Consider the following 25,171-nt stretch of genomic DNA (forward strand, 5'->3'; position numbering starts at 1 on the left):
ATTGTAATGTTCAATGTAAAGCAATGTTTAACATGAAGAGTTACTGTACTTTAGAGTAAGAATATATGGCACATAATCTGAGAAGTGTCTTTATTTATTTATGGAATTGGATATTGTACTAAATTCTTGGCTTGCAGTATTTACTGCTGAATCTGAAGACAGAATTGAGCTTCATCCATGGTCAAGCATAAAGATGAGCTTCAGTCATATTCAGAATCACTACTCAAGAGAAAAGCCATACTTATACAAAACTAACAATTAACATTGGGAACATTATATTTTGGCACCCTAATGAAAGGACACAGAACAATCACTGCTGGAAGTGAATTAAACTGATTAATAAAAATAGTAATAGCCAGAAAATAGAAGATATGGGAATTTTAGTTGAAGATTTATCCAGAATTTTTACTGTTGTCATGGACAATTGAGTCAATTCGAGAATATTATGAAAACTGCAGAAGTAATTACAAGCACTACAAATGAAGAAATTTGAGTAGTAGCAGTTTCGGAGTGGGGTGTAGGAATGAAAGAGGAAGCCACCTGGTACAATTTTGTACATAAAATAATTTAATCATTAATAACTCCTGGTTTAAGAATCATGAAAGAAGGTTGTATGTGGCAGTGACCTGAAGACACAAGAGGGTTTCAGACTGATTATACATGGAGAAGAAAAATTTGCGCACTCTGACCTCACAGCATGATTTCTCACACTGGCAATACAAAAATGTCTGTCAGAAAATTTCATCCTGAGCATATTTTGGGCAGTAAATGGACATTAAAGATTGGCAATCTGGCAACACTGTAATCATGTGTACAGTAACTACCTCTGTCACGATATAGCAGGAGTGCTGTGCAGTTGGTGCAGTGGATAGCATTTTGAGTCACAATGCAGGAGGTCGAGGGTTCAATTCTGGATAGAGGTTTATTTGGTTTTATTTGCGAAAAGTAGTCTGCATGGTACAGTATCTGGCAACTGAATCATCATACAGCGACTACAGTGGCTCTTCTACAAAACATTTGCAGATATGCACTACAAACACAGGAATGGAAATACAACTGGTTTCATTGGTCAAGCTTTAAAGAAACCTCTTGCATGCCGTGGACGCGAATTGTTTCACACCAGTGCATCTACTAGATTCCAAACTTTTTTGGGTGCACCTTCCCCCAATGGTCCCACCGATAAATTATTACTGCCAAATTCAGGTCTACCACATTTCATTAGGGCTTTACGTCACCAGTACGTCTAGCAATGTGCTTTGCAAATAATTTCCATGGGACCACGAGGGAAGGGTACACAGAAAACAGATTTGGAAAACCAGTAGATGAAGTGGTGCGAAACAATTGCTCCCACAATGTGCAAAAGGCTTCTTTAAAAGCTGACCAATGAAAACAATTGTACTTCCAGTACTGTGTTCATTGTACATGATTGCAAATGTTCTGTAGAAGACCCACTGTAATCACTATATGACGACTAAGATGCCAGGTACCATACCACGCAAACTACTTTTATCAAATAATAAAAGACTAAGCCTTGACCCAGAAACAAACCCTCAACCCCCTGCATGCTAACCCAACACCCTATCCACTGCACCAAATGCGTAGCACTGCTGTTTCTACAGTCAGAAGTAGTTACTGTACATGTGATTACAGTGTTGCCAGATTGCCAATCTCTAATGTCCAATTTTGAAACAGATTTTTTGTAGTGCCAGTATGTCACGAGTCGTTCTGCGAAGTCCAAATGCACAAATTTTTCTTCACCCTGTCTAGTGGTAACACATTTCCAGTAGCAGATGTGGAGTCTGATCACAATTTATTGGTTACGAACTGTAAATTAAAGTAATGAAATTGCAAAAAGGTAGGAAATTAAGTGGGGAACGGGACCTGGATAGGTTGAAAGAACCAGAGGTTTTTGTGAGTTCCAGAGAGAGCGCTAGGCAATGGTTGACAAGAATAGGTGAAAGTAATGCAGTAGAAGAAGAATGGGTACCTTTAAGAGATGAAATAGAGAGGGCAGTAGAGGATCAAACACGTAAAAAGACAAGGATAACACAGGAGAGAATGAATTTCATTGATGAAAGGATAAAATATAAAAATGTAGCAGGCCAAACAGAATACAAATATCTAATAAACGAGATTGACAGGGAGTGCAAAATGGCTAAGCAGGAATGGCTCAAGGACAAGTGTAAGGTTGGTTGGTTGGTTGGTTTAAAAGAGAGGGAAAGGGACCAAACTATGAGGTCATTGGTCCCTTCTTCTTAATAAAACAATGCTACAAGTGCGAGAATAAAACAGACGAGACATATAACACAAAACAGAGATAAAGGAAAGACCACAAGAATGAAGGAAAGGCAACGAACACTAGAAGGAACAAAAGGACAAGAAAACAAGAGAAAGATGCAAGAAACAGTTAGAACAGAGTAAAAACAAGGAAGCAGATTACAGTGGCTGGCCAACCACGAAAATAAAAAGGAAAAGCCAGCCGCCTTGCAGCACATTAAAACCTCCACCATAAAAGCACTAGGGTGGAGGTCACAGAGGGACAAAGGACATGCGCTAAAACTCAGATCGAATAATAAAACCCACCCTCACGGATGAAATGTAAAACCAAATCAGCCAATAAGCCGTTGTCTGTTAAAATCAATGATAAAGAGTCTGGCAACCAAAGATAAAGTCACAGGGCAGCCAAAGAATGACAGAGCAGAAGAATATGGGTCATTGTCAACTGGGTGCTGCACCAACACCCAGGAGGGTCTTCATGGCGCAGGAGGTAGCCGTGGGTCACCCAGGCATGGCCAATGTGGAGGTGGCGGAGAACCACGGAGTCCCTGCAAGAAGCCCTCATCGAGGACTTCCACACATTCGTGATCCCCTTAATGGCTTGTAGTTTGTTGTGCATACTGAGATTTTGCCATCCTGTCTCCCAAAGCTGATAAACTTTGTGGCGTAATAACAAACACAGGTCCGTTGCAGGGATGACCATCTCCAGAAGTGGTCAGCAAGTTCATTTCCTAGGATTCCGACGTGACCATCGCTCCAGACGAACACCAATGAACAACTGGACTGTTCCAGGGCATAGATGGACTCCCGGATTGACACTACCAAAGGATGATGAGGGTAGCACTGGTCGACAGTTTTCAGGCTGCTCAAGGAGTCAGTACATAAAAGAAAAGACTCCCCAGGGCATGAACGGAGATACTGAAGCGCACGAGAAATGGCCACCAGCTCTGCAGTGAATACACTGCATCCATCGAGTAAGGAATGTTCAATATGGCCGCCGTGAATGTAGGCAAAGCCAACACGATCATCAGCCATCGAGCCGTTGGTGTAAACCACTTCAGGGCCCCGGAACACATCAAGAATCGAGAGGAAGTGACAGCGGATAGCCGAAGGGTTAATGGAGTTCTTAGGACCATGTGAAAGGTCCAGACGAAGCTGCAGCCGAGGCATATACCATGGAGGCATACGTGAACGGACCGCAAGTAGAGGTGGTGAAGGGAAGGACTCCATTTCAGAGAGAAGAGACTGCACGCAAACAGCAATCGTTAGCCGTGACCTGGGCTGCCGATGCGGTTGATGGACAGCCGTGGGCAGGAAAAGGAGACGGTAATTCAGATACTCAGGAGAACTACGAATGTGTGCTACATTGGAGTGATCAGAAACCTCACCAACTCCATGAAAAACCCCTGTGCTCAACCAAGGTAACAGTTTGGTGTGTAATGTCCTCATCGGGAATAACAGGCCCTTATTTTTTTGAGAACGAAAGAGGGCAATCTGTTACCATGAATTCTGAATGCTATGTTAAGGACATTCTTCATACCTCAGCTTCATCAGTATAAACTGAATGATGAAACATTATTTCAACAAGATGGGGCAACAAGCCACACAGCCTATGTGGGCATTAATTTTGTCAATGAAGTTCTTCGTAACTGGGTGATTTCCAAGAATGAAGTGTTGGCTTGGCCCCCCATTCACCTTACAGCTTGTGATTTTTTTCTTATGGGGTTACCTTAAGAGTAAGGTGCACGAAGAAAGATCTCATAATGTTGGTGATCTCAAAGAAAGAATCTGGCTGGAAATCGAGAGAATTGCTCAGGGTATGCTCTGTCATGTGATGGACAGCTTTGTAAATCGCCTGCGAGAATGCCGTGATTGAGAAGGACGCCATCTAGTTGATGTTATTTTCAAACAATGAAAAAAGTGTGCTGATTTTTTCTTAAATGTTTTTTAACATAGAGGAAGCTTCTGACAATGCTGACTGGAATATTCTATTTGAAATTCTGAGGGCAGCAGTGCTAAAATACAGGGAGCCCAAGGCTCTTTACAACTTGTACAGAAAGCAGATGTGGTTATAACAGTCAAAGGGCATGAAAAGGGAGAAATGACTGAGAAGAGAATGAGAAAGGGTTGTAGTTTAGCGCTGATGATGTTCCATCTGTACATTGAGCAAGCAGTAAAGGAAACTAAACGAAACTTTGGAAAAAGAATTATAGTTGAAGGAGAAGAACTAAAGACCTTGAGGTTTGCAAATGACTTTATAATTCTATCAGAGACAGCAAAGGACTTGCAAAAGCAGTTGAATGGAATGGACAGTGTCTTGAAAAAAGGCTATTAAATGGTCATCAGCTAAAGCAGAATAAGGATATTGGAATGTAGTCGAATTAAATCAGGCAAAGCTGAGGGGAATAGAGTAGGAAATGAGACATTTAAAGCAGTAGACAAATTTTGTTATTCACGAGGCAAAATAAATGATGGCCAAAGCAGAGGGGATATAAAATGTAAACTGGAAACAGCAAGAAATGTGTTTCTGAAGAAGAGAAATGTGTTAACCTGAATATAGATTTAAATGTTAGGATGTAGTTTCTGAAGGTATGTGTCTACAGTGTAGCCTTGTATACAAGTGAAACATGGACAATACACTGTCTGGACAAGAAGAGAGTAGAAGCTTTCGAAATGTGGTACTGTACAAGAATGCTGAAGATTAGATGGGTACATCACATAATTAATGAGGAGGTACTGAACAAAACTGGAGAGAAAAGAAATTTGTGGCACAACCTGACCAGAAGAAGGGATCAGTTGGTACAACACATTCTGAGATGTCAAGGGCTCACCAATTTCATATTTCGTGATTCTTAAAATTTTCCCAGCGTAAAGAGCATTCCATAAAGTTTCAGCACTGCAGCTGGGGGATGACCTCTTGCTACAGTATTTTAGCTGACAACCATTCAGCAATCTACATGTGAGTGTTTTGTACTGTAGAGTGCTATTTCACATCACTAACTTTACACCAAAAAATGACAGGGAGGCTAATGTGCAAAGGTAGCATCTACATGAACGACCTCAGAAGACGTTCACACCGTCTTTGAATATTGTTACATTTATGGCATTCAGGTGCAACGTAATGGTGCTATTCTCTGTTAGTGCACCAGGCACATGTTGTGTCTGATGGAGACAGCCTTGCAAAGAATCTGGAACACCTACAATCTGTGTTCAAAGATGATGGATATTGTCCACATCAGATCAGCACAGTTGTAAGAAACAAGAAACATTAACACCCACAAGATCAAGAGAAGTGGTCCATGTTCAGAACGTTCCTCCTACATGTCAGCAATATTTATTGAAATTACACAAAATATAAAGAAAATATTATGTCAAAGTAAGCTTCTGCCCACACACAAAGACTTGTACTCTTCTCAGTTCATCAGAGGATGATCTGGGATTCCAGAGGGCTGGAATCTACAGAATACCTGCCCATGTGGCAAAGCCTACATTGATCAGACAAATGTGTTCAATGTGTGAAAAATGTGTTGAACGTGATCGCCTCACCCACCTTTCATAATCCATTACCTCCACAGGACATTCCATTGATTATTCTACCACAGAGATCTTGGCCTCAATGAGATCCTTCTGGAATTCAGTTATTAAGGCATTGGTGGAAATACACTATGTAGAAGATCTTACTAATCATGATGGTATGTTTTGACTGGGTAAGGTGTGGCACCCGGTGATTTCTTTAATATTTTCAGAAAGGAAACTTTCATGAGCTATGACATGTCTAGATACAGTTAATTTTATTAATGTTACTTCTGAATTTTTACTCCGTGAGTCTGTATTGCAACAGAGAGCATGCATATGGTATCACCATTATGCATGCACCTGCACACCATCATTGTAGCAGTAATCTAAAAGAGTATGAAACTCGACTGAGATCGCTCATGTAGTGGCTTCCTTTACGCAGGCACCTCTGTGCCAATTTTCGGTATGAAGTTAGCAATGTGAACTAGCATTCTCCAGTGCAAAACACATACCTGAAGATGGCTGAATGATTGTCTGCTGAAATACTGTTGTAAAGAGTCCACCTCATCTAGCTGCAATCCTGAATGGGTTACTGTCAGTAATGATAAAAAAGCGCATTCATGTCTGTTTACCAGTAACTGGAGTATTTGTTGTGGAAATAACAGGCAGTAAAGGAAAACAGATTAAAGAAGATATGCCTAACAGTTACGAGGGTAATCCCAAAAGTAAGGTCTCCTATATTTTTGTAAGTACATAGACCTGTTTATTTCTACAATAGTTTACATCAGTTTACAGCTTGAACATTTAGCTACTTTTTGACATAATCACCATTTCTATCGATGCATTTTTGTTGACGCTGTGGCAGTTTTTGTATGCCCATGTCATACCAGCTCGCTGCTATGCAGTTCAGAAAGTTATGAACCTCTTCTTCCACCTCGTCTTTGGAGCTGAATCACTTTCCGGCCAAATGCTCTTTTAACCTAGGGAACAGATGATAGTCACTGGGTGCCAAGTCAGGACAATAGGGTGGTCAGGTGATTATGTTCCACTGAAACAGTTGCAGGAGAGCAACGGTTTGCTGAGCGATGCATGAGCGAGCGTTGCCATGAAGAATGTGTATGCCCTTGCTCAACATTCCTCTTCTCCAGTTCTGAATTACCTGTTTGAGTTTTTTCAGAGTCTCACAGTATCTGTGAGCATTAATTGTGGTCCCAGTGGGCATAAAGTCGACCAACAATACCCCTTTCCGATCCCAAAAAACGGTTGTCATGTCTTTACCGGCAGACTGTGTTTGTTTGAATTTCTGCGGCTTTGGCGAGGAAGGATGCCACCACTGGCGTGATTATTGCTTGGTCTCAGGTGTTAAGTGGTATGCCCAGGTTTTGTCACCCATGACAACTGAGTCCAGAAAGTTATTCTGTTCGGCTGCAAGGCAGTGAAGAAATGCGCGGGAAGCATCAACTCGTTGCCGCATGTAGTCCTCAGTCAGCATGCATGGCATCAATCTTGCACACCCCTTCTGGTAGTTAAATGTTACCATTAAAATTCTGTGAGCGGTGCTTTTGGAAACCCCAGGAACCAACATGCAGAGATCATCCAGGGTGATCCGCTGATCTTCACGCATGCTTTACTCAACCTTCAACACTGTCTCCTCAGAAACTGACAGTCTACCGCTCCTTTGTTCGTCGTGAATTCAGTCCGACCAGCTTCAAACTCCCTACACCACTTACGAACATTTTTGACATCCATGCACGACTCACCACACACTTCCGTCAATTGGTGATGGATTTCAATTGGCACAGTTCCCTTTGCGTTCAAAAACCGAATAACTGTGCGCAATTCGCACTTGGCGGTAACATCCAATGGGAGCTCCATTCTCAACGTCTGCCAAGCCAAGACCGAGTGCCTCAGCGCGGTGGGCGCATGTTTACACACAGCACGTGAAGCACTCTTCATAACAGTGTGACCAGATGCCACACAAACAGAGATCTGTACTTATAAAAAAATTGGAGACCTTACTTTTGGGATTACCCTCGTAGAATTGATGCATTAACTTCCTACCAGACATTACTAGCAGTGCCTAAATTAAGCTTAGATGTACTATTAGGCTTGGACTGGCTAATTTATAAAAAGATATTACTGGACTTCAACAGATAAAGAGTTGTGTGGGAAGGAGATAATATGTTATTTAGTATACATCTGCAAAATAATCTAATATGTTTTAAGCAAGAATAATAATTAGTGAAGCACATTCATTAAGTACCTTCTACTAACATTATTTTACTGGGTGAAAATAAAGATGCTAGAGAAAAATTATTAGAAAATATAAAATCGAAATCTCAGGAATGAGATATATTGATGAAGGAACAAAAGAGTCAACTAGAAAGTATTCTATTAAAGTAAAAAAAAATTATTTTCAGGTAAAAACTAGGTATAATTGAGGAACGTGTGTGTAGCTTTAAGGCAAACCTTACTGTAAACTTATGGATCTTATAACTACAGTAACAGAAAAAATACAAATGATGACTGACATCAAAATTATTTAAGTCATGGTGTTTACAATAATCCATTATTCGTTGTTAACAAGCATGCAGGAGCTGTCTGCTTAGTTCTGGATGCATGGATACTAAAGACACAGATAGTAAACGGTATTGACCTGTCAGCAATGAGGATGAATTGACAAAGTTTGAGGAAGCCGAATTCTTTGGTTCAATGGACTTAATGGTGTGATAGAGACAAGTGTTATTACATAAAGGATCAAGATCATACACAGCTTTCTTACTTGAGGATTAGTCTTACCAGCTGAAAGTATTACTGTTTGGTTTGAACAAATTTCTATCTGCTTTCATTCACATTTCAGACAAATCTTTAGTACATGAGTTTGTGCAGCAATTAATAATTTGTGTAGATGGTTTATTATTAGTTTCTAAGACTTGGAAAAACAATTGTAAGCTACTGACACAAACTTTAAGCCAATTAGAAGAAAATGGAATAACAATAAAACCTTCCAAGTCATATTTTACGTGATAAAAATTAACATTTTTGAGTCATTTTGTAGGGATAAATGGAATATAACCTCATCCAGAGAGAAGAAAAGGTATGAAAGATTGTCTGGAACCCAAGAATGTAACACAATTAGGGTTGCTCCTAGGTTTAGCTGGTTTCTATAGAAGATTTATAATGGGATAGGCCATGAATGATTCTCATTTACTAAACTTACTGAGGCAAAAGATGGGATGGCGGTACAGCTGAAGCCTTTAGTAACACCAAGCAATCTCTTTTAGAAGTTGCGATTTTATGTTGTCCTAAAATGAATCACATATTTTAACTAACCACATGTGTTGTGATATGTGTTGGATTGTGCATTGTTCCTAAGAGAATGGAACTTGGAAAATGGTGAACATCCAACCATACCCTTTGTCAGTCTGAGTCTTAGTAAGTATGAGCTGAGGAAGAACTACAGTATTTACTCGAATCTAAGCCGCACTTTTTTTCCGGTTTTTGTAATCCAAAAAACCGCCTGCGGCTTAGAATCGAGTGCAAAGCAAACGGAAATTCTGAAAAATGTTGGTAGGTGCCGCCACAATTAACTTCTGCCGTCGAATATATGTAGCGCTACACAGGCATGCTTTGTAGGCACAAAGACAAATACTGGTGCCAAAACCTCTGCGTCAGTAAATAAATTAAAAAAAAAAGGTGGAAGATGAGCTTTTTTTTCTCTGCTCCGAGTTTCGACCACTGAATTTTCATACATTATCCAACGAAGTAAACACAAATTCTGTATCGTTCATCTTCGAATGTAGCAGAATTTCAATGTACTACGAAAATCCGACTGGCAAGACTGTTTGGGATGTTTGTCAATGTGGCCAACTCTACGTTCTGAATTTTTTCCTACATGTGAGAAGAGATGGTTGGTAATAGGAACGTTTATGAATTGTGAATCACATGCAGTATTCTCTTTACCATAAAAATAATACGAATATAAACATTTTGCCATGTATTCTTTCGTGTTTGCTGCTATCTCATTTAAATCCTGTCTGCCTAATAAACTATGAAACTAGAGTGAGACAACAGCAAACGTGGAAGAATATAGGTATCGTGTCATGTTTATATTCGTATTATTGTTATGTCTAATAGTGATACAGTCAGAAATGAAGCACGGCAACTGACTAGGTTTTTAAATCTAAGATGACTAATTTCTGTGCAGAATTTGATGTACTAAAGAAGCGGCCACAAAGATATTCAAACGGAGAAAAATTTTCGCCTAACTCTCGTTCAAAACATGTTCTATCATATGCAGTCTATTATTTGGTTCTTGTTGATCATTATCAAAGAAAGCAGCAGTGTAAGTAAGAACAAATAGCAGTCTCTTGCCATTGTTTCGCTAATGAGACGATCCCTCTCTCTTTTTTTTTTTTTTAAATTGTAAGCAGTGGTAGCGCGCGCAAAAGCAAGCCATGCCGCAAGCGGCGACAGGCCGTAAACACGCACTATCAGAATGCGACAAACAATGCATGACACAGTACAGTAATGCATTTTCGGCTTAGAGTGACGTAAACACCTTTAACAAAGAAAACAGCACTTATCAGATCAAAGCAAAATAAGCAATCGATGCAAACCAGACGAAGCACGTGAAAAAGGAAGGGTACCCGTATAAATACGGACGGAGCGCCTGGCATATAGCAATGGCTACCTGGTAAAGCTTAACTGCTAAGCTTACGACTCGAACCAAACTACTGTAGCGGTATTGTCATTCATTCGACCTAAATTGTGTCTCATATTACAATGGACCAACTTTGTTTTGATTTGGAGGTGCGGCCTAAAACTTTTCTCTCCCCTTGAATTTCGAGTCTCAAATTTCAGGTGCGGCTTAGATTCGCGAAATTTTTTTTTTTTCCTTTAGTTCGAGTCTCGTTTTTCAGGTGCAGCTAAGATTCGAGTAAATATGGTAAGGATTATGGACACTTTGGCATCCATAAGTGCATTAAACTGGGTTTCCACAGGCATGAATTACTTACATGTCCGTTCCAAACTACCATTCGTCGAAGTCAGCTTACATGTGGAAACACAATGAATCTGGTGGACCTGCTTTCACCCTGCTCTGGTTAATCTGGCAGCAAAGGTCTACAATTGTTTGTTTACATACATGAAAATTTAGCGTCATGCCAAAATAATTGGCTTAATCTTCTACTGAGTAAATATAAACATTTAGAAGTGCCAAAATGTTCTTAAACAGTGTAACAGGAATATAATATGGGAATTAATAAAGCAAAAACAAAAGTAATGGCATGTGACAAAAAAGATCAAGTGGAAGTCCAAGTTCATGTAGGCAATGAACTGCTTGAACAAGTTGATAAATTTACTTATCTGGGCAGTATATTACCAGGGGTGGAAGGAGCAAGGCAGAAGTGAGAAGTAGAATTGCTCAAGCAAAGGCTGCTTTTTAACAAGAAGAAAAACATCTTAATATCTAAGAGCATCAGCCTTGAAATCAGGAAAAGATTTTTGAAATCTTATGTGTGGAGTGTGGCATGCTATGGGTGTGAAACATGGACTCTTGGGACAGAGGAAGACCAGAAGCTAAATGCTTTTGAAATATGGTGCTATAGAGACATGCTCAAAATAAAATGTATCAGCAAGGTCACAAACAAAGTGGTTCTGGAAAGAGCAGGTGAGAAGAGAAGCTTCTGGAGTTTCATTGTTAAAAGAAGAGTGCAATTTTCAGGCCATCTATTAAGACATAAAGGACTGACTCCTGAACACAATCATAGAGGGATATGTCGAGGGAAAAAGACCAAGAGCAAGACCACGGCTGAGGTACATGGATCAAATCATGAAAGATGTGGGATGTAATACCTATAAAGAAATGAAGAGAAAAGCTGAAAGACACACAGAATGGTGACAAGCTGCCATTTTAGCTGTTGCAAACCAATCCTTGGATTGACCACTACACACACACACACACACACACACACACACACACACACAGACAGACAGACAGACAGAGAGAGAGAGAGAGAGAGAGAGAGAGAGAGAGAGAGAGAGAAGACTTAAAAGGCATTTGTGAAGAACTATATTAGTAATATTTATGAAAGTCTGTAACGTAAATACTCTGATGCGAAAAGCGCTTTATTGCTGATGATTAATATTGTAGTGAAAAATATATTGAAATCAAATATTTGTATCTTTGTGTATTTATATATACAATGGACAGAACAAATCTTTTTCTGCTGCTTTTTTTTTCGCTCGTAACAGATTGCGGGTAGCACTTAACACTTTCAAATGTTCGTATTGTTTTCTCTCCTAGACGATATTAAGGTGTGTATGTAAAGTATTACTTAAATTATATGTATAAAAACTAGCTCATGTTATTATTTCAAGTTAACATAAGCACCTCATCTCAATATTTCACTTGCAGAGAAAGATTGATTAGTATTTTTCAGTCGCTATGATGCCCAAAAGCCGTTATTGCTGACAGGCAACAATTGGCCGCCATTACGAGGCAGATTTCATTCATAGCAGTGGCTATTAAATCATTTTAAATCATTATTTACTTTGAGTTTGAGGATTTCAGTAATTCGCATTTACATGAGTTCAGATATTTTCAGCTATATCAGTTAAGGCAGATCAGTGAGCTCTGGCCTGGACTTCATTTCATGAATTTATTAACTTGTAGGGAGCCTGACACTCATCTAAAATAAAATCAAGCATTTATTTGGCCTCCTACAAAGTATTCAGCTTATATTGGCCCCACCTACATACTGAAAATAATTATGTTAAAGTCTCATCTTATGTAGTTTAAAGTAAGGGACCAAAATATCACGTATTTGTAATACAGTGACACAGTATCATTTAAAGTGGTGAAATAGATTAAAAAATATTGTAACTGGAAGTACGAACCTGCTGAAGTTCATATTACTGCAGAACAGTCAAGACTGTAAAGGTACGTTTTATTTCAATATAATGATCAATATTATTTTCAGCCAAGTCCTATACTGCATTACACGGCATGTATCTTAAACAGATATTTCTACTGCCAACAACTGGTGAGGCATCAAAGAGTCAAGTGCACTGGTATGAAATTGCTTACATGAACTTTTTACTTTACAAACACATTCCTAAGCAGATTATCTTTCCAAACTGGGCTTTGTCAGACAATGTGCGATATCATTAACCACAAACTGGTTACATTTTCAATATCTATAAGCAAAAAATAAAGCTATTTCAGAGTATCTCTGATAAAATAGTTCATATGGATAAAATTCACTATGACATATCACTTATTAACTAATTTTGTGTTTTTGAATATTGAGGCAGAATTCACATCAACCAGATGTAGAAGTATGAAACCAGAATTTCCCTGTAGATGGTGCTAGCTGTCAGTGTAGGGCCTGTGAGACCACGTCTGCAGTGCCATCTGCTTCCTGTTTGTTTTAGGGTGCAAAAACAACTGGGGTCATATGCATCAACATCAAAACTATAGAACACAAAGACAGGGAGGAGTCCTACTACACGTCAATCCCAATCGATGTAAGCAGAAAACAGCTAAAAACAGGGACATGGAGAATGGGCTATTGAAACAGAAGTTCAGAACTAAAAATTAAATGGCCTTCGCCATGTTGCTACGATGGATAAAAAGTAAAACGCGGTCAACAGCCACAGGTCGTTCACTAAAAGGCCGATAACTCAGAAGGGAAACGCAAATGGCCAAAAAATGGGCATTATGTCAAGAAGTGGCAGACATTAAAACTTGGACACTGGACTCGCATTCAGGAGGACGACGGTTCAATCCTGCGTCCGGCCATCCTGATTTAGGTTTTCCGTGATTTCCTTAAATCGCTCCAGGCAAATGCCGGGATGGTTCCTTTCAAAGGGCACGGCCGACTTCCTTCCCTAATCCGATGATACCGATGACCTCGTTGTCTGGCCTCCTTCCCCAAAAACAACAACATTAAAATTTGAGCGCAACGTGCACAAAGTGGTGTGGGAGCACCACTTAACAAATGGTGATGGGTAAAAAGGCAGTGTCCTTATGCAACCTAGTTAAAATGACCTCCTCCCGGCAGGAGGCAGCTTAATAATCTGGAGCTTCTTCTCATGAAGGGAGGACCAATGGCGATCCAAAGTGACACCACCTCCTGACAGACAGCAACACAGAGCTCATTGGAGGGAATATAGTAACTAGTGGGCTGAGGTACGAGGACTGCAGCCTTGGCAGCAGCATCAGCAGCCTCGTTTCCTGGCAGACCGACATGGCCAGGAACCCACATAAACATCACATTCACTCCATCAAGAGTGAGCAAGTGACAGCTTTTCTGGAACAGTTGCGCTACAGGATGGGCGATGTACAGCACAACAGAGCCTTTGAAGGGGCCTGAGAGTGTCTGAGCAGAGGACACAATTCAAAAGTCTGTGTTGCCAGATGTACTCCATGGCCTCATATATGGCGAGGAGCTTGGCTGTAAATAGTGAGCAGTGTGCCGGAAGCCGATACTGAAAAATGTTGGTGCCAATGATGAAGGTACACCCACACAGTCAGTCTGAGAGCCATCAGTGAACAGAAAGGTACTATTGCAAAGTTCCATGGGAAGGTTGTGGAACTGAAGGCGATAGAGCAAGGCTGGAGTAGTATACTTTGGTAGCGAATGAAGGGCAAGGTGAACACGGGCCACCGCAAGAAGCCAAGGTGGTGAAGGTTTCACACCCACTGTGAAAGTTGCAGGAAGTGTGAAGTTAAGCACCACAGCAAGTGCCGAAAGCGGACACTCCAGGAGTTAACTGACAAGAGTGACGCACCCCATACTGGCGATCAAAGGAGTCATCAATGAAGGAGGCATAGGATGGGTGGCCACACATAGCAGACAAATGGCATGCATGCCTGCTGAGGAGAAAGTCATGGTGGTAAAACAGTGGTAGTTCAGCAGCTTCAGCATACGGACTCTCAACCGGGCTAGTGCAAGAGGTGCCAGTGGCCAAACGGATGCCACGATGATGGGTAGTGTTGAGGCAGCGTAAGAGGGCTGGACGTGCAGACACATAAGCAAAGTACTAATAGTCTAATTCCGAACAGACAAGGTACTGGTACAAACGGAGGAGGGTGGTTCGATCTGCACCTCAGGAAGTTCCGTTGAGGACACCTAGGACACTGAGGGACCGCATACAGTGGGCTGCCAGGTAAGACACATGGAAAGACCAAGAGTGTTTCCTATTGAGCATGAGCCCCAGGAATTTTGTAGTTTCAATGAACAGAAGAGCAACAGGTGCAAGATGTAAAGATGGTGGGAGAAACCAATTGCGCCGTCAGACATTCATACAAATGGTTTTGTCAGTGGAAAAACGAAAGCCATTGTTGACGCTTCATGAGTAAAGACGATTGAGACGTTGCTGAAGATGCCACTCAATGATACAGGTCCATGGAGAACTGCAATAAATGGCAAAACCATCTACAAAAAGTATCTGGAGATACCTGTTGGAAGACAGGCCATTATAGGATTAATGGCTAATGGCGATAGCAAAGAGGTCAACCCTCACGATGGAACCCTGAGGCGCACTGTTTTCCTGTATAAAAGTGTCCGACAAGGCAGAACCATCATGCACCTCGGAAACTAGGTCCTTTAAAAATTCCTCAATGAAACGGGGCAGGAGGCCAGGGAAGCCCCACATGGAGAGAGTATGGAGGATACCAGTTCTCCAGCAGGTGTTGTAGGTCTTCTCCAAAACACAGTAACAGTCTTGGATTTCCGCATAAAACCATTCTTATGAGATGGTCAACCACACAACGGCGTGCTCAAAATACACACTGAGCAGCAGTTAATAAATTGTGAGACTCGAGGCACCATACCAGTCGGGCATGAATCATACATTCCATCACCTTGCGAACATAGCTGGTGAGAGAGATTGGGCAGTAGCTAGAAGGGTATGGGTATGATGGTAGCTTCATGCCATCATCTGGGAAACGTGTCCTCTGACCAGAAGCGGGTGTACATATGAAGCATAAAGTGCTTGCCCACAAGAGAGAGGTGCTGCAACATCTGAATGTGGGCAGCGACTGGCCCTGGGGCGGAGGATCAGGATGAAGTGAGAACATGATCCAGCTCCCATCTAGTAAAGGCGGCACTGTAGCACTCATGATTCTAAGAAGAGAAGAGTATCGCCTGAGCCTCACCTGTGCGTTTCCAATGTAGGAAGGCAGGGTGACTGTGGGAAGAGCTTGAAATTTCCACAAAATGGCAGCCCAAGGTGTTGGAGATAGCAATAGGGGCCACGATGACATCATCTGCTCTACTGTCAGGCCAGAAATTGGGGAATGGATCTTGGTCCTAGAGAACCCTCGGAGGTTGGCCCACACGACAGAGGAAGGGGTGGAACTGGTAAAAGAACTAGTTAATGAAATCCAGCTAGCTTTTTTTCCTATCCTGAAGAACACAACAGCACTGTGCACACATCTGTTTATAATGAGTGTAGTTTTCCATCATAGGATGATGGTTAGAAATGTGGAGAGCATGTCTCCACGCACGAATTGCATTGCGGCAAGCCTCAGTCCACCAAGGGACTGAGACACGGTGTGGTAAAGGGGAAGTGCGAGGAATTGAATGTTTAACAGCGGTAAGGAAAGGTCGCCAGGAAGGAGTAAAGCTGCCAGTCAGCCGTAGTAAGCTGCCATTTCGATGAGTGTGCAGCTGGGATAGGAGTCAGCAAACGGATAGCACATGAGAAATCATCACCCGAGTAGGTGTCAGAAAGAACGGACCACTCAAGATGATGGGCAAGCTGGGTAGTGCAGAAGGATAGATCTAAATGGGAATAAGTGTGCGAGGGGTCGGAAAGGAATGTGGGTGCTCCTGTGTTAAGGCAGAAGAGGTTAAGTTGATTAAGAAGTCAGCCAATAGGGCACCTCTCTGACTAATATAGACATTTCGTTTTTTTTCAGTAACTGTACAATTTTACCACGAGTGAGTAGTGTGGGCTCTGTCATAGGTTTGTGAGTAGTGGGTTATGGTGTGGTATTTGTTCAAACTATTTTCATTCGGGAGAATGCAGTGGGGAACCCAGTGAGCATTCTAGTGAGATCCTCTCCCGGGAATGCAGTATATGTAATATAAATTAGTTGATAGAGAAGCAGAAGCATAAGATCTGTGCCCTTCAGGTGCAGTTACAATACACAAACGAGGAACTATGTAGGTTGAGGAGGGTGAAGGGTGCTGAGGAATGGGAACTGGCAGTTGGCAAGAAGGCAGTTAGGAGGAGGAGGAGGAGGAGGAGGAGGAGGAGGTACTCAGACAGATGTACTTTGCGTATATGCAATACATTTGACCAACTGTCAGAATTGAGTGGAGTGGAGCCTCTTGTAGCTGTATGTGCAGGAAACATGCAGCAGTCCTCAGCAGTTAAGAGGCCTAACTGTTGCAAAGTCTAACAGAAAGAAGAAGGTTTTGTTGCTAGGTATAGGTGTGGGCCAGCGAAGTGTTGGGGAGTATCAGGTCACCAGCATTGTGAAGCTCAGGTGACTGACTCAGGTGACTCAGGGGAGTTATGTAGGAATTTTATGAAGGAGGATCAGATAGAGATAGAGGGTGGAGAAGGGAAAAGCCTCGATTGGGACGGGGAATATGATGTAGGTGGTAACCTGGTAAAGATAACTACCCAAACTGGTGGCACTAATGTGCTTTTCGTGCAAACTGTTTCAGCATCATGACTGGCCTCATTTTAATGCGGCTGTTACGTGTGTTAACATGAGGTTTGAGAAGGCACTGATGGCAGAGCGCGAGGGTCACATTGCAGTGGTGCCAGTGAGTCTATCAGTAGATCAGGTTTCACTAGGCATGGCATATGCCTGCACCTCAATAGGTACGGGAAGGGGAGGCTGGCAAAGCTTGTAGGTGACAATGTAGTGGTTGGTGGTGGGTTCACGCATGGAAAAATTCCTGTAGTAGTAGTTGTTAGAGCTGCACCTTTTATAGATTGAGGTCAGCTGATAGGTGTACCTGCTTAATTCACAGGATAAAATTAAAACTATATGGTCAGTTGTGAAGAAAGTGTCTGGTCAGTAGCACAAGGTCAATGATATAAAGTCAGTTCGTAATAAAAATATTTCTGTTGCTGATAAATCAGGTATATGTACAGTAGTAAACAATCATTTTCTGAGCACTGCTGGTAAATCAAATAAAAATTTAGTTTCTACAGGGAATCATATAACTCTCATGGCAAATGCCTTTCCGAGATTGTTGTCTGAAATACTTCTCTGTGATACACACGAGGGGGAGAATGGGTCAATAATTAAATCACTGAAGAGTAAGGACTCTCATGGATATGATGGAGTGCCTAATAGAATATTAAAGTACTGTGATGCACATGTTAGCCCTGTATTTAGGCATATTTGTAATTTTTCCTTTAGGAATGGTCAGTTTCCTGAATGATTAAAGTACTCAGTGGTAAAGCCACTTTATAGAAAGGGAGAAAGGAATAATGTGGACAATTTTAGACCTATTTCTACGCCGTAAGTGTTTGCTAAAGTTACTGAAAAGGCTGTGTATGTAAGGATAATTGATCATTTTCTTTCACATAATTTACTATAAAATGTACAGTTCCTGCTTTACAAGTCGTTTAACAACTGAAAATGCTATATTCTCTTTTCTCTGTGAAGTACTGGAAGGGTTAAACAAAAGGTTTAGAACACTAGGCAATTTTTTTTATTTAACTAAAGTGTGTGTTTGTGTTGATCACAAAATATTGCTCCAGAAGATAGACCATTACGGAATACGGGGAGTAGCTCACAATTGGTTCACCTCTTACTTTAACAACAGACAGCAAAAGGTCATGTTTCACAATGTTGAGAATGGGGTATGGTCAAATGGAGGGTGCCCCAGGGATCAGTGTTGGGGCCACTCCTGTTCCTTATTTATATAAATGATATGCCCTCTAGTATTACGGTAATTCTAAAATATTTCTTTTTGCTAATGACACTACCTTGGTAGTAAAGGATGTTGTGTGCAACATTGGCTCGGTTTCAAATAGTGCAGTTCATAACGTAAGTTCATGGGTTGTAGAAAATAAACTAATGCTAAATCACAGTAAGACTCAGTTTTTACAGTTTCCAACACACAATTCAACAAAACCCAAAGTTTTAAATTCACAGAATGGGCATATGATTAGTGATACTGAACAGCTGAAATTTCTAGGTGTTCAGATACACGTAAGTTGTTGTGGAAAGCCCATGCTCAGGATCTTGTTCAAAGACTTAATGTTGCCATTTTTACTATTCGAACGGTATCTGAAGTAAGTGATCATTTGACACAAAAATTAGTCTACTTTGCTTAATTTCATTAGCTTGTGTCATATGGTATTATATTTTGGATTAACTCTTCCCATTTTCAAAGGATATTTGTGGCTCTGAAATGGGTGCCCGGGCAATAAGTGGTGTAAGTTCGTGAACCTTTCATCAACCCCTGTTCACTGGTCTACGTATTTTAACATTGGCCTCTCAATATGTATATTCTTTACTGTCATTTCTTGTTAACAATATCAGTTTATTCCCATGAATTAGCAGCTTTCACTCTGTTAATACTTGGCAGAATCCAAACTGCATTTGGATCAGACATCCTTAACTCTTGTGCAGAAAGGTGTGCAGTATACTGCTGCATCCATTTTCAATAAGCTGCCACCACCACAGGAATTCAAAAATATTTGCAGTAATCCACACGCATTATGGAGTAAGGGGAGTAGCTTACAATTGGTTCACCTCTTACTTTAAGAACAGAAAGCAGAAGGTAATTCTCTGCAATATTGAGAGTGGTAGTGATGTTCAGTCCCAATGGGGCACTGTTAAGTGGGGCGTTCCCCAAGGGTCGGTGCTGGGGCCACTGCTGTTTCTTATTTATATAAATGATATGCCTTCTAGTATTTCAGGTGATTCAAAAATATTTCTGTTTGGTGATGACACCAGCTTGATAGTGAAGGATATTGTGTGTAATATTGAAACAGTATCAAATAATGTAGTTCATGAAATAAGTTCATGGCTTGTGGAAAACAATTTGATGCTAAATCACAGTAAGACTCAGTTTTTACAGTTTCTAACTCACAATTCAACAAGAACCGATATTTTGATCAGACAGAATGGGCATATTATAAGCGAGACAGAACAGTTCAAGTTCCTAGGTGTTTGGATAGATAGTAAGCTGTTGTGGAAAGCCCATGTCCAGGATCTTGTTCAGAAACTAAACACTGCTTTATTTACCATTAGAACAGTATCTGAAATAAGTGACACTTCAACACAAAAAGTAGTCTACTTCACATACTTTCATACGCTTATGTCGTATGGTATTATTTTTTGGGGTAATTCTTCTGATTCAAAAAGGGTATTTTGGGCTCAAAAACGGGCTGTTCGAGCTATATGTGGTGTAAGCTTGAGAACCTGTCGACCCTTATTCAATAGTCTGGGAATTCTGACATTGCCCTCACAGTATATATTTTCTTTAATGTCGTTTGTTGTTAGCAATATTAGCCTATTCCCAAGAGTTAGCAGCTTTCACTCTGTTAATACTTGGCAGAATCCAAACTGCATTTGGATCAGACATCCTTAACTCTTGTGCAGAAAGGTGTGCAGTATACTGCTGCATCCATTTTCAATAAGCTGCCACCACCACAGGAATTAAAAAATATTTGCAGTAATCCACACGCTTTCAAATCAAAACTTAAGAGTTTCCTCATGGGTCACTCCTCCTATTCTGTTGAGGAGTTCCTTGAAAAATTAAGCTGATTCTTATATTATATTGTTGATTGCTTTTACTTGAACTTATGGCTTGACGTTTTTGGGTTCATAAATATTTTATTTTTATCTGTTATTACTTTTATGTTGTAATTTCATGTACTGACACGTTCCACGACCTTTGAGATTTCCTCCAAAATTTGGTCCCATGGAACTTGTTGTGCAGATAAATAAATAAAGAAGTTCTGGTAGAACCTCAAAGGGGATGATGTGCATTAAAGTCACTGGGTAGCAGAAATGGGTGAGGTAGGAAGTCTGGCCTGATGACATCAAATTACGGAGGGATATAAAGGGAAAGAGTCTGGAGAGGGAGGAAAAGGCGAACTGCAACAGCTTGAAGGTGGGTAGTCAGGGAGATGGGTTAACTATGAACATCATCCCGAATAAGTAGCATGACTCCCACACAAGATAGAATGCTGATGTCAGGTGGAAGGTCAAAATGGACAGGGAAAAAATGTGAAAGCTCAAAGCAGTGGTGAGGATGCAATTTTGTTTCCTGAAGCCAGACTACAAGGGAATGCTGCGATTCTATAAACAGCCATAAATACTCTTTGTGAGATCGAAGGCCAAGAATGTTCCCTTGGAGTAGAGTCATGATGAAGAAAAAATGAAGGGGAGACACCTCAGCGGCTGCTGAATACCAGCCTGCGAAGACTTGCTGCTACAGGGCACAGAGGCAGGAGGATCCTACTCCATGAGGTCCACAGATGCATCGGCTGTCTTGTGCTGTCAGTCTGTGGAGTACAACGGAGAAAAATGGTTGGTGGTGCGCACCTGCGACACGGAGGCCAGCCGGGTGAAGGTATCACGTGGCGACACCGTCAAAGAGGATCTTTCAGTTGGCAAAGGAGAAAACCATTTGCCTTTGTTGGACTTCTTCGAGCCTTTCTGGTTGACAGAGGACGACTCAGGTGTTGGTTGGCTGGAGGGACGTAGGAAGTCTTCATAGAAGTTATACTCCAGTCCTTTCCGGCCTGCTGGTTGTGTATCTGGTGGCTTTGCCCCTTGAGGTGAGAGTTTGATGGCTTGTTGAAAAGCTGGTCGATGGGACGGCGATGCTACCTTAACACCGGGTGATTTCATGACCTCAGAACTGAAGTTGAGGTCGCATGTCTATGTGGCCATGTCCTTCAGGGAGTGAGATGTAGCAAGAGCAGAACTACATGTGTCAGACGATAGAACACAGAGTTTGCTACTAGTCAATAATTTGCAAGTGACCAGGTAAGGCACTTTCTTCTTTACCTGGATCTCCTGGACAGCTCGCTCATCAAGATACATGGGACAATCACAAGAGGTGGTGGCATGGTCACCACTGCAGTTGATACATCGGAGGAGGAGGCTGGGTGTCGACAAGATGTTCTAGTGTGGTTGAAACTATGACACTGGTAGCAGCACATTGGGTTCTGAATGTATAGTCAGACTGTGATAACTTCATAACCTGCTTTGATCTTTGATGGAAGCACCATTTTATCAAAGAGAAAAAAAGAGGCGTGTGGGCACTAATGAGGAATCTACCTTTTCCATCACCCCATGGACGGCAATGACATCCTGATCAGAGAGATAGGATTAGATTCCAGCCTCAGTTAGACAGTCGAGCAGCCTAGTGTAAATAACACCATGGGAAGAATTCAAAGTGCTATGGGCCTCAACACAAACAGGATAGCTGTGGAGAAGTGAGGTGGCTAGCAGTTGTTGTGCTTGAGAATCAGAAGTAGTCACCAGAAGCATAGTGCCATTACGTAAAAAAGAGCAGGATTTTACAAGGCGGGTAATAGCATCAACACCTTTTTGAACAATGAATGGATTTACCATTGCGAAGGACTGACCATCTTTAGTACGACAAACCACGAGGAATCGTGGTGCAGCTGGAAGGGTCTTTGAATTGGTAGCCTCAGTCCACTTACGTTTCATTGATGTTGATTGTGAAGATGATTGGCTGACTGCGAGAAAATCCCCCATGATTGCCAGCATCTCTGAGCAAAACAGGTTAGGGAAACGATTGAGGGGTTCAGTTGGGAAACATTACAGCATGCAGCTTATTCTCCAGATTTAGCTCAGTCCAACTATCTATTTGCATCACTGGGACACAGTCTCGCTGAACAACGCTTCAGTTCATATTAAAATGGCTCGCTGACTGGTTCTCTTCAAAAGAAGAACTTTTTTTTTTGGCATGGCATTCACAGCCTGCCAGAGAGATGGGAGAAATGAGACTTGCACCCAGTGGCCAAACTTCCCCGGACGGGGGCTCCCAGCCAACAACGCCACACGATCACTTTTTTTTAGAGCAATATGTAGCGCACACACCTGAGAAGTGCCATACTTATTTACACAATTGGATACTGAACCGAATTCTTAGCTTCCAGCATTTACTGCCAAATCTGAATATGAAGCCAAGCTTTATCCACAGTTAAGCATAGAGATGAGCTTAAGTCGTAATTAGAATTACCAACCAAGAGAAAAGCTGACCTCCCACAAAACTAATCATTACCATTGAGAACATTACACTCCGCATTTCAAAGAAAGCTTTGTCCAAAACCAGCAAAGTTTTCAATCTCACTTACAGGTTTTTCAATGACGCAATGCCTCTGCTATGAGCGAGCCTTTATCTTTGCTCCCGAATTTTGCATCTTATTTTGCATAGACACCATGTTTCATTAGTTAAGATGGCAAGCAACTGTAAACAAAGACAAAACTGCACAAGAATTTAAAGATTTCTTTAAAAGCTTGTATTACAAAAGAGAGGACTCAGAACCACAAACAGTTAATAAGGAAAACAATTGAATTCTGGCAGTAGTGGAAGATGAAGTGTACAAGGGGAAGAAAGATGTTGATCGCATTTCAGTAGAAATAGTTCAAGATAAAGGAAAAATAACACAGAAGGACAATTCCCCACAAATCCACACAAATGGAAATAGACTGCAATTATTCAGCTTCACAAAAAAGGAGATAGGTGATACATTAAAAACTACAGACCTGTAGTGTACAAGTGTTATTTGTTGAGAAAGAAGGAGAGAGAAAACATTAACCATTTGTACGTAATGGACAAACTTATAGAACACGGCAATCAGTACAAACTAGCAATATGTTTGGGATCTAGTTATAGATTTTGACAAAGTTTAGAGTCCATTTCAACAATACCTGTGCTAACGGCCATTTGAAAGGAAGGTATCAACTCCACCTATGTTAGAATGCTGAATAATTTATATTACTGCCAGAGTTTCTATTGGATTTAAGAAGAATAGTGGAAAATTTAGAATTGCAACAAGTGCTAGACAGTGACATCCCCAATACCTGAGCATCTCTAGAGGTAGTTTTCACAATTTTAAACTGAAAAAATAAAAGGAATATCTATTAATGGAATACATCTCAACCACATTTGTTTTGTTGATGACACTGTATAGTTCACATCCAATCAGAGATACTTCAACAAACAATGGAATAACTTAAATGAGAATGTTTGAAATTAGGCAGAAAAAGCACTATAGTAGGACAACAATAAAGGGTAACCATCATGCCAAAAAGAGAATAATACAAATTAGCAACAAATTCATATAAACAGTTGGTAAGTTTTTGTGTTTAGGACAGCTGAAGATGACTATACCCAGATAAAAATTACTTGTTATTTAACACTTCATGCCTTGAAAATTAGCTCCTCTATTCAGAACTCTCAATATCATGCACGGAACAGTTGTCGTCATGCTACAATCAAGAGTTAGTTCACTTGCAGTATTTGAGTGGTGCGTGGTACATACATTATCATTATCAAGCATAGACAGAAGTCTATTTAACAGTCATGACCTCAGCAGTCGAGAATGTGCTCTGTGTATGTTGCAAGCTTGCTCCTTCTGGTCTGTTCTTAACAGAAGCACAGCTGACAACCAATGGTGTACTGCTCAAGCACCATGTGCTGAATGTCAAATAATAAGAAATTTGAATCAGAGTGTAGATGGACGGTAAAAGAAATAAAAAGATAAGTAAACTTAATAGTTTTCCAAGCTAAGCTTCCAATATGTCTGAAAGAGAATGTTTAAAACCATTGTTAGAGGGTATTACCAATATGACTTACAAAAGTTAGACTTGAACTTTTAAAGCAACAACTCTTCAACATTCAGTGTTTTGCTAGTTGGGATCTGTGGAAGTATTTCTTTAGATCTTGTAACACTACTTTGGAGTGTTCTATAGCTGCTGTTGTGGGACTGTCTAACTATGTTACGTGGGTAGCAGCTCTGATGTGCAACTCCTCTATACATTTATTCAGGCCAACAATAAAAGTCATTTTCAAATGAAATGTGATACACATGACACAATACAAAGTAAAAACAAATAATTTCCATATTGACTCTGCAGCTCTGCCTGGAGTACAAAATTATGTTCTTTATTCATATTTTTCTTCTCCAAAAATAGAAATTAATATAAAGGTTTTTAATTCAGTGTAACACTGAATGAGATAATTGACACTGAAGTCATTAGCACAGTATGAGGTAAAATTCTAACTCTGGCATCCCTTGTGTGATTCACTGAAGAAGTATCCCGGATTTCAATCCATAAAAGTAAAACAAGTTGTGTACATGCACACTAGAAACTGGATTAGACTATTTTCATTATACTGTAAAA

General features: G+C 40.8%; 1 protein-coding gene across 1 annotated transcript in view; it reads right to left on the reverse strand.

Moving 5' to 3' along the window:
- LOC126419221 (phosphatidylserine decarboxylase proenzyme, mitochondrial) overlaps positions 1 to 25,171 on the reverse strand; it is a 118,549-nt gene that overhangs the window by 18,261 nt on the left and 75,117 nt on the right. The window lies entirely within an intron of this gene.

This window comes from Schistocerca serialis, chromosome 9 (genome assembly GCF_023864345.2).
Source record: "Schistocerca serialis cubense isolate TAMUIC-IGC-003099 chromosome 9, iqSchSeri2.2, whole genome shotgun sequence".
In the NCBI taxonomy this organism is placed as follows: Eukaryota; Metazoa; Arthropoda; class Insecta; order Orthoptera; family Acrididae; genus Schistocerca; species Schistocerca serialis.